Here is a 9,565-nt window from a genome sequence, read left to right as displayed (position 1 = left end):
ATGCTATATATATATATATATAACAACTAGGTAGAGGGTGGATTGAGTACTGGTCTGGAGTCAGGAAGACTTGAGTTCCAATCAAGCTCCAGACACTTTTCAGCTGTGTGACCCTGTTTGCTTTAGTTCCTCATCTGTAAAATGGGCTAGAGAAGAGAATGGCAAACCACTCCAGTATCTTTGCCAAGAGAACTCCAAAATGGCATTCTAAAGAGTTGGACCTAATTGAAATGACTGAATAAGGGAAGAGGAGATTGAAGATCAGAGGATTTTTGTAACTTCCCCAATGTCCTTCAGCTCATTAGTGGCATTTGGACAAATTTCTTCTTGCATAAGATGATTGCTTTTCCCACCCCACCACACTGAGCACATATGCAATGCATACTGACTTTGTTGAGATGCTGATGATTATATATCATGCAGCTTGTGGATTCCTTCACTGCAGTGCCGTCTATCTTCAGAGACAAGTCACACTTAAGAGTTTTACTAAGTCTTAAAACTTGCTTTCTCTGGTAAAAGCAAAAGTACCAACCTCTATCATCTCCCTTTTCTCCTCCCCCAATATTTTAGAAACTGGATTTTAAAAATGTAACAGCACAATGGCTAATGAAATGCCTGTCGTGCAGCCCCAGGCAAAATGGTTATTGCAGATTTGCCTTAAGTGATAAAATGTGTAACCAATACACGTCTTTACAATTATGAACCAATGTGCCTAAGGCAGTTCTGAAAATAAGTCACAGTGCTGTGTATAGGGCACTCTGTGGTTAACCTTTATTTTTGTGTATTTTAGATGTTCAATTCTCTCTCTGTGTGTGTCCCATCATTCCCCTCACCGCCATACTTCATTCTTCAGTTTGGTGAGGTAATTATTATTGAGGCAGAAGTGCCCTTTCCAAGTAGTAGTTTTCACATTTCACATCAGAGCACTTAGGGGGCACAGTGGTTAGAGGGCCAGGCTTGGAGTCAAGAAGATCTGAATTCAAATTCAGCCTCAGATAGTAGCTATTTGACCCTAGGTAAGTCACTTAATATTACTGGCCTCAGTTTCCTCATCTGTAAAATGAGTTGGAGAAGAAAAGAGCAAATCACTTTTTTTTTTTTGCCAAGAAAACCCCAAGTGAAATCATGAAGAGAAAGACATGATTGAAACGACTAAATAAAGACTAGGGACAAAGACTCAGGAATCTCAGAAATCTAAAGGGGTCTCAGAGTTTGTTTGGTCCAGTATACACCTGACCAATAATCACTTCCATATTAGCCCATTCAAGTAGTCCTTCAGCCTTTGCTTCAAGTCCTTTGTTGAAATGAAAACCCACTGCTTTTTGAATAGTCTATTCCAATATTCAACAGATAAAATTATTCCCCCAAACCCTACCTCCACCATTAACCCTAAATCTCTTTTTTTTCTCCTATTTCTTTTTACTGCTCCTAGTTCTTCTGGGACAAAATTTTATGCTTATATAATAAATAGGTGAGAGTTCCAGACATGGAGACAGGAAGATTCATCCCCCAGAGTTCAAATCTTGCCTGAGAGACTTAATTAGCTATGTGACCTGGGCAAGTCATTTAACACTGCTTGCCTCCATTTCCTCATATGTAAAATAAGATGAAGAAGTAAAAGGCAAACCCCTTTACTATCTTTCCCAAGAAAACTCCAAATTGGGCAGACACAACTGAAAACTGAATAAAATTTACAGATAAATAAGTATAGATAGAAATATACATTGAAATATTTTATTAAAATAAATGCCATATATTTTATAATAGCCATCATAATCCTCTTTTCCCTATGCCCAGAACTAGTTCTTTTTCTTCTCTAAATAACCATAGTTACTATAGCTAATCTTTATGTAACATGGTTTTCAGACTCATCATCATCCTCTCTACCTTCTCCAACTTCTCAACGTCCCTCCTAAAATTTCATGTCCAAAACTTAGCACTATTGCAGAAGCAGCCACATAGTGGCTTAGTGGATAAAATGCTGGAAATGGAGTCAAGAAGGCCAATCTCAGATCCTAGTTGTAGGATTCTAGTCAAGTCATTTAGTCTCACAGCCTCAAGTTTTAAATCTGTAAAATGGGGATAATAATAGTTCGTAGGGTTTTTGCATGAGATCACCGATATAAAATTCTTTGCAGACTTTAAAGCACTCAATGAATGAAGGAGAGGATGATGGTGATGTTTAACTCAGGCCCATAGCAAGATTCTCATCCCCATTCTGCATCTCAGTCATTACATTAGTGAAATCTAAGTTTGCAAAAGGCAGGTATTTAGAGAACATGTTTATTGTCTTTGGCTGTTTCTGTTATATCACTAAGTCTAAGTAACTCCATCATAATTGTGATATACCTTCTGAACACCAAATGCAATGCAGTAAACATCTATTAAGCACCTGCTGTGTACAGACCATTATAGTAGGCAGTGGGGAAGGTACAAATTTAGATAATGTACATCGCTATCCTTAAACATTTTTCTACTAGGTTGCAAAATGTAGTAGGGACATGAAATAGAAATATAGATAGTTTTAATATACAGTTTCACTAGGGTGGAGCAAGGTGCTATATCAAGCTTGATGGGAAAGGATGTTGCTGGGTAGAGGGGTCAGGAAAGGCTTCCAGGGGAAGATGGTACTTGGATTAAACTTTAAAGGATGAATAAGAATTCAAAAGGTGAAGAGGAAGGAGAAAAATATAAAATGTGTGAACAGAAAGATACTTAGAGTGGCAAGAGTACAGGGTATGCTTCTGGGCAAAGGATTATCCAATTTGACTGGCACATAGTATTGATAGAAAGAGTAATATATGATAAATTTGTTAAGGTTAGATGGATTCAGATAAGGTAAGGCTTTGAATGCCAAACAGATGACTCGGAACATCACTAAGTAGGCGATTCATCATGCTTCCTTTTCAAAGGCTCAGAGGTCAGTCCTGGACTTCAAAAAGTCATCTGGGTACATATATTAGCTGATGCCATGGAGAGAATGAGACCTTGGAGGAAGAAATCAGAGGAAAAAAGGGTAAGCCACCAGGAAGGATTCTTGAGGAAATTAAAAAGTTGGAAAAGGATATGGAGCCATGGAGAGAGATAAAAGGTGGTTAGAGAGAGCATAGTCCTTCTGAAAACAAGAGGGAAAAGATCTGCGGAATCGCCAATTTCTGAGTGTGAAGGGAAAACGAGACTACCTAAGCTAACTTGACTGAACAGAAACCCCTTCTACTTGATCCTCGGTAGCTAGTTACCCACAATTTGAAGATAACTAATAAGGAAGGGCAGTCATGCTTTCTGAGGCTTCTGATCCTACAGGTCTGAGTATTGAAACATTTTTCTTTATCATCAAGCTAAAAGTTGTCTCTCTGAAACTTCCACCTGTTATTCCTAGTTCTGCTTTCTAGGGACAAATATAATCATTCTAATAGCTCTTCCACCTGGCAGCCTTTCAGACATCTCAAGAAAATTGTCAGGTCCACTCTAAGTGACAGTGACTCACTCACTCATGGTCTTAAGCTCAATAAGATCTGGGTGCCTTTATTCCCCACCTGCCTTCCTTTATCCCATCCCTCAGCCCTGGAAGCCTCATGCTTGTTCATTTTCCCATAACTTTCTGCAACAGACAATAGAGTTGCTCTGCTGATTCCACTATGTTTTAGATAAATGACTTAGCTTATTCCACTTCATCAAAGTCCTCCTCTTGCCCTAGACATAGCTCTGGCTTTCAGAAGGTGATATTCATGGTGGGTAAACTGCTACATTCTACCATGCTTGAAAGACTTTGAGTAATGACTGAGTGATAGGAAAGAGTAGGGGAGGGGAAAGAGAATAAGCATTTATTAAGCACCTGCTGTGTGCCGAGCACACTTTACTGAGTTGATGCTTCTATGATCCAAAGACAAGTCTAGTTAAAAGCAGAATGGTTCCTCTCCAGAAGACAGATTATTAGGGATGATTCTTTTAGCCATAACAATGCATGTATTATAGAATGTCAGAGAGAGATGATGCTTCCAAGGTTTTCTTCACCATAAGATTCTTAACTTTTTTGTGTCATAGACCCCTTTGGCAATCTGGTGAAGCTCACTGCTTGTTATCAGTTGTTTAGTTGTGTCCAACTCTTTGTAACCCCTTTTAGGGTTTCCTTAGCAAAGATCTTGGAATAGCTTTCCATTTCCTTCTAGAGTAGATTGTGAAAAATTAATTTTGAATTTTGAATAATTGAATTTTGAATTATGATATCTCTTGTGAAATAATTTTCCTTTAGCCCCCTATAAAGAGTAGTCTGATTTGAAATCAGGATGAAAACCATGATTCTAGATTGGGATCTCCTTTCTTTTGTTTACATATAGAATGCATGATGTGAATGTATGTATGTATGTAAGTATGGTGAACCTGACCACTGGAGAAATTAGATGAAATCAGCAAGCTCTAGCTGCCAATTTGGAAAGTATGGTGGTTCACCACCACCTGTCATGAAGTGAGGAGGGAGGAGTTAGGGTCTCTAAGTTCACATATTCTGTGGCTATTTATCAAAGATGTCTTTATTGGCCTGTGCAAGAGGTTCCTACAATCTTTTGTTCCATTGGTTTTTGTTGGTGTTCGTTCAGATTCTGGAGGAAGTCAACTGGACATTTTATATAGTCTTCAACAGTCAATTGAGAAATAAATAAATAATTTTTTAAAATCAATTAATTAATTCATAATGAATAAATACTGCCTCTAGAGATTTCAATCATTACAAGATTAATGTAACATATTAAATAATTTGTCAAAGATCACACAGCTAGTGAGTGTCTGAGGTTGGATTTGAACTCAGTTCTTCCTGACTCTAAGCTCTGCACTCTGGCCACTGAGCCCCCTAGCTACCTCTAAGGCCAGTACTACTATGAGTTATCACTAACATTCATGATTGAAGAAAATCCTAAATTACAGGTACAGGTTAGTGAAAGTAAAGATAATTTGTTTTTCCCATTGAGGTTGGTTCCCTGATCCTCTGAATCATCTAAACTCTTCATTTTATAGATGAGGAAAGGGAAACATAAGTAGCCTGTGCCTTTGTCCAAATTATATATTAGTAAATGGGAGGGGTAGGACTTAAACTCAGGTTTCCTGTCTGTAAGCCCCACAGTGACATTATGGCACATTGTTTCCTACTCTCACCCCCAAAGTGCATCTGCCAAGGCTGAGAGGGGTTGAGAGCTACAATGGGGAAGGAAATAGCAATGATAGTGAAATCTTGGGTCTTCTGAAATACTAAAGTAAGTTTATTTGAAGTGTTTTGATGCTTTGGAAACTACTGCTCCCTTAGGAATAATTCCTGTTAGAAAACTGTTGACCTCATGTCAGGTAGAAAGGGGAGGGAGCCTTTTTCCCCCCAGCCATCAGGGAGGTTGCCAACTTATTCAATCCATCATCCTCCAAGGGTTCCATAGCCAGTGGTGGCAATGTCTTCTGGCTTTCCCCAAAGAGCATTCAGTGTGTCGTTCATAGTCTCCCTCAAGGACCTCTCTTCTTCCATTAATGCTTTGTTCCCAAATGACAACTTGCAAATGAGGCATTTTCCTTTAAGGCTTTCTTTTTTCATCTTGAGGGAATAATTCATCCAAGCAGAAAACACTTCCTTTCCCTCCCTGGAGCATTGGTCACCAAGTGCTACCTTCTTGCATTTCAAAGAAATACCAGGAGGAAAATTAATGTGCCAGGATTTCCACTTGAAATACTGAGAAGGTGATCTTGTTATTCCCTGGCAATAGGAAACTGGCTGGAGTGGGTAATCATGCATGATACAGTACTTCTGGCATTCACATCCCCTGGACATGCCCTCTGATGTGCTGTTCAAAATTGCACCCTATTATTTATTCAGTCTTAACCTTAATGAGGATTTCTGACAGTAATGTAATAGGCAAAAGGAATTAGATTCAAGGCCAAAATGTGTCTATAGCCTTTGTGGCATGTGGTGAATTGAATATCACATTGGGAATTAATTTGTTACATATGCAACCTTTTTCTTGGTAATGTACATTTGCTACCAATAAGATAAACACATTTTGGGTAAATTTCCACTTTCTGACAAGCTGGCCTTAAAAGGAAATGGTGAAAGGATCTTCCCCTTTCCTTACAGATAAATGAAAATCGATTTCTATTTTCCACTGTTCATCCTCCCTCTTTTCTCTCTTTGGAAAAAAAAAAGAATTCTTAATGTTAACTCTAGTGATGGTAATAGTTTACATTTATGTAGCACTTAATTGTTTATAAGATGATGTATACATACAAGTATAAATATATCTCTATACATATTTAGAGCTGTCTGCCTATCTCTTTCTCTCTGTCTCTGTGTCTATCTTTCTCTCTCTCTATCTATCTATTCATCTATGTATGTATTTATGTATCTATGTACCTATGTATGTATGTATGTATGCATCTATCTATCTATCTATCTATCTATCTATCAATCTATCAATCTATCTGTGTATCTTTCTATCTATACCTGTATCTGTCTGCCTATGTCTGTCTGTATCATCTTTGATCCTCAAAACATCTCCGTGCTACTCTTCAAGAGTTATTATTCCCATTTTATAGATGAAGAAACAGATAGAGAAAGGTGATGTTCTAGGAGGAAGGGAGTGGGGAAAGGGAAACACACATTACATTTATTAAGTGCCACAATATGTCAGATACTGTTTGTATAAATATTAGTTAATGTGATTCTCAAAACAACCCTGGGATGTAGAGCTGCCATTATTATCCCCATTTTTACAGTGGAGGCAACTCAGATAGAGGCTAAGTGACTTGCCCAGGATTACATAACTAGTAAGTACCCAAGGCTAGATTTGAACTCAACTCTTCTGGACTCCAGACTCTGTGTTCTATCTATTCTGTCACCCAACAAATGGGTGGCAGAGTCAGGGCAGGAGTGTGGGTCTTAAGGCTCCAACCTTATCCTTCCCCACTGCACTTTGCAATACAGATATCATGTCATTGAAAAACCTAGTGTGCAGGGTACATAATCATTGAGATAAATCATTATTTCATTTCATCATTTCAGAGAAAATAGCACACATATATATGCATATATATCATAAGGATCCTTATAATTCTCTGAAGGAGAAAGAATCAAACATAGAAATATCACAAGGTCCCAGGTGGGATAAGTCCAGAACTAAATCCCATAGATCTGTCAAAATATTCCAGTTGAAGCCAGTAATCTTAGCAGAAAAAGGACAAGCTATTTTGTCTAGGGGTGCCACTTCTAACTTGGAAGCCTCCTGGGTGTTATTTCCTAGCATTTCTTCATGCCCTATGGTTGGCAAGGGAAAAAATCCTTCCCAGGATTTAAAGCTGGATCCACAGAAATCATTTAGTCCATCCCCTTCTTTTCACAGATGAGGAAACTGAGTCCCAGGGAAGAGAAGTAACTTGTTCCAGGAAGGGTAAATTAAAAATACTGATGTCTTGTTAAATTGTCTCTCCATTGGAAATGAAGAAATATCCCCTCTTGATTCATAGGGTTTGAAGGCCAAACCTGAGGGCAAGGCATAAAGCCACTGCCTTAGGCAACTGTCCACATATGTATGAGTGTATTGACATTACATTAAAATAAATCTTGGCAGCTTCTTTTAAAACAAAAGAACCATATGTGATGGCCCCACTCTGCTCAGATGGCAAAGATTTCTCTCTTCATTTCATAAACCCACATGTCAGAAATGTGGAGGCAGCCGGCTTGGGCTATTTTGTAGCTAATTTAACTGTTCATAAGCACCTGCTGGGAGAAGAGAGATAAAGTAAAGCAATGCCACTTTTAGTAGGAACAAAAAGGGATTACAGAGTTGAAATCCATACTTGATTCAAAAATATGTTCAAAAGTTTTCCCAGTGTATTAGTGTGTGCCTTACCGCCACATAAATGCTGACTGCTTTTCCAAGTGATGTCGATTTTCCTCCCTTAAAATAGATTTGAATTCATTTCCAATGGGGCACATAAGCAAGGAATATGCAGCAGAAGCGATCTAAAAGGAAAGCTTCTCAGGCATAGGAAACTGAAGAGATGCAGGAGGTAAAAATGTTTCGGAGATGGAGAACAAAAGAAAAGATTACATTTTTTCAGCATTTTTTTTTTTTGGATCTGAAAATGCAATTTGTAACAAGTTCTATTGTCTGTAGAAGATTCCCTATTGCCGTTCTAATGTGCTTTTTTAGTATCTGAAACATAAAAGCCCATCAGAATACATCATGTGCAAACCATGGCATTAAACAGATTAGAAAACGAAATGTCATATGGTAACATGGCCAGTTCTTGTGCGGTTAATTTAGTAGAAAGACAGAGAAGCTCTGTAGGAAACACTTTCTTGAGATATGCACCCTGCAGCTAAAATACCTTGTATACCTTTTATTTATTTATTTTTTCGAATGGAACAATAATTTTACCAAAGTGATAAATTTAAAGCTTGTGTGGTTTTAAGACAGCACTTCGGTTAAATTAGTCCAGAATGAGACTGTTCAAACACACACACACACACACACACACACACACACACACACACACACTTTGTGTGTCAGGTCCCCTTTCTTTTTCCTTCTAAAATATGTCCTTGCAACCCCCCCCCCCCCCCCCCCCCCCCGAATACATCTCTTTGCTCTGGGTTTCTAAATGAGGGATTCAACTTTTTAGAGGAAAGAGTCCTAGATTTTCGAGTCAATAATCAGGGTTGGAGTTCTAGCTTGACCATTCTCTCTGTGAATACTTTCAATGTCTGGGCCTCAATTTCCTTATCTATAAAATGAGTCTAATGACCCTTTCCCTACCTGTTTGAGCCATCAGTCAGCTAGTATTTATTTAGCTCCTATTATGTGCCGGCCACTGTGCTGATCAATGAGGATATAAGGAAAGGTTGCTCCTCGTAAGCCTTAAAGTGTTCTACAAATGCAAGCTGTTATTAAATGAACATTTTGAGCCTGACCTTCTACTCTCGTTGACATACCCAGAAAAAAGGCATATTTCTCCTTTTGTTTAAAAAATACATTGAAATCTGGCATTATCTGGCCACTAGGTTGGGGGAGTTAAATTGAGCCTCCCATATTCTCTCAGGGTCTTAAAGTAAAGTCCATCATTCTTCTTAATTAGAGCTTTTTATATGGTCTCTGACTGAAATCACCTTAGTTGCCTTCTCAAGCTCTCACCTGATTCTAATTAGTCCCCTTGGAACATTAACCCAGCTCCTCCCCCCTATTCCCCCCATGATTCATCTCATTAGAAAAACAGATAAGTGGGCTACTAATACCTGCTAGGTAAGAAATACCAAGGCGATCTACCCAACTAAGCAGTTTCCTAATGATAAAGAATAGAGCTCCATATGGACGTGCATTATAGAGTATCATTGTCCATTGCCCTTTAGTTTCAGTAATTAAGCACGTCAACAATGGGGATGATTACTTCACGATGGGGGGGGGGTGGCAGCGAGAACCTGGAACACCATGCTCAGTGATTTGGCTGAGCACCTCTCCATAAGAGGGATTTCCATAGTACTTAATTAGTCTCTCTCTCTCTCTCTCTCTCTCTCTCTCTCTCTCTCTCTCTCTCT

This window comes from Gracilinanus agilis, chromosome 2 (genome assembly GCF_016433145.1).
Source record: "Gracilinanus agilis isolate LMUSP501 chromosome 2, AgileGrace, whole genome shotgun sequence".
Classification (NCBI taxonomy): Eukaryota; Metazoa; Chordata; class Mammalia; order Didelphimorphia; family Didelphidae; genus Gracilinanus; species Gracilinanus agilis.
Note: the sequence above shows the minus strand (reverse complement) of the source record.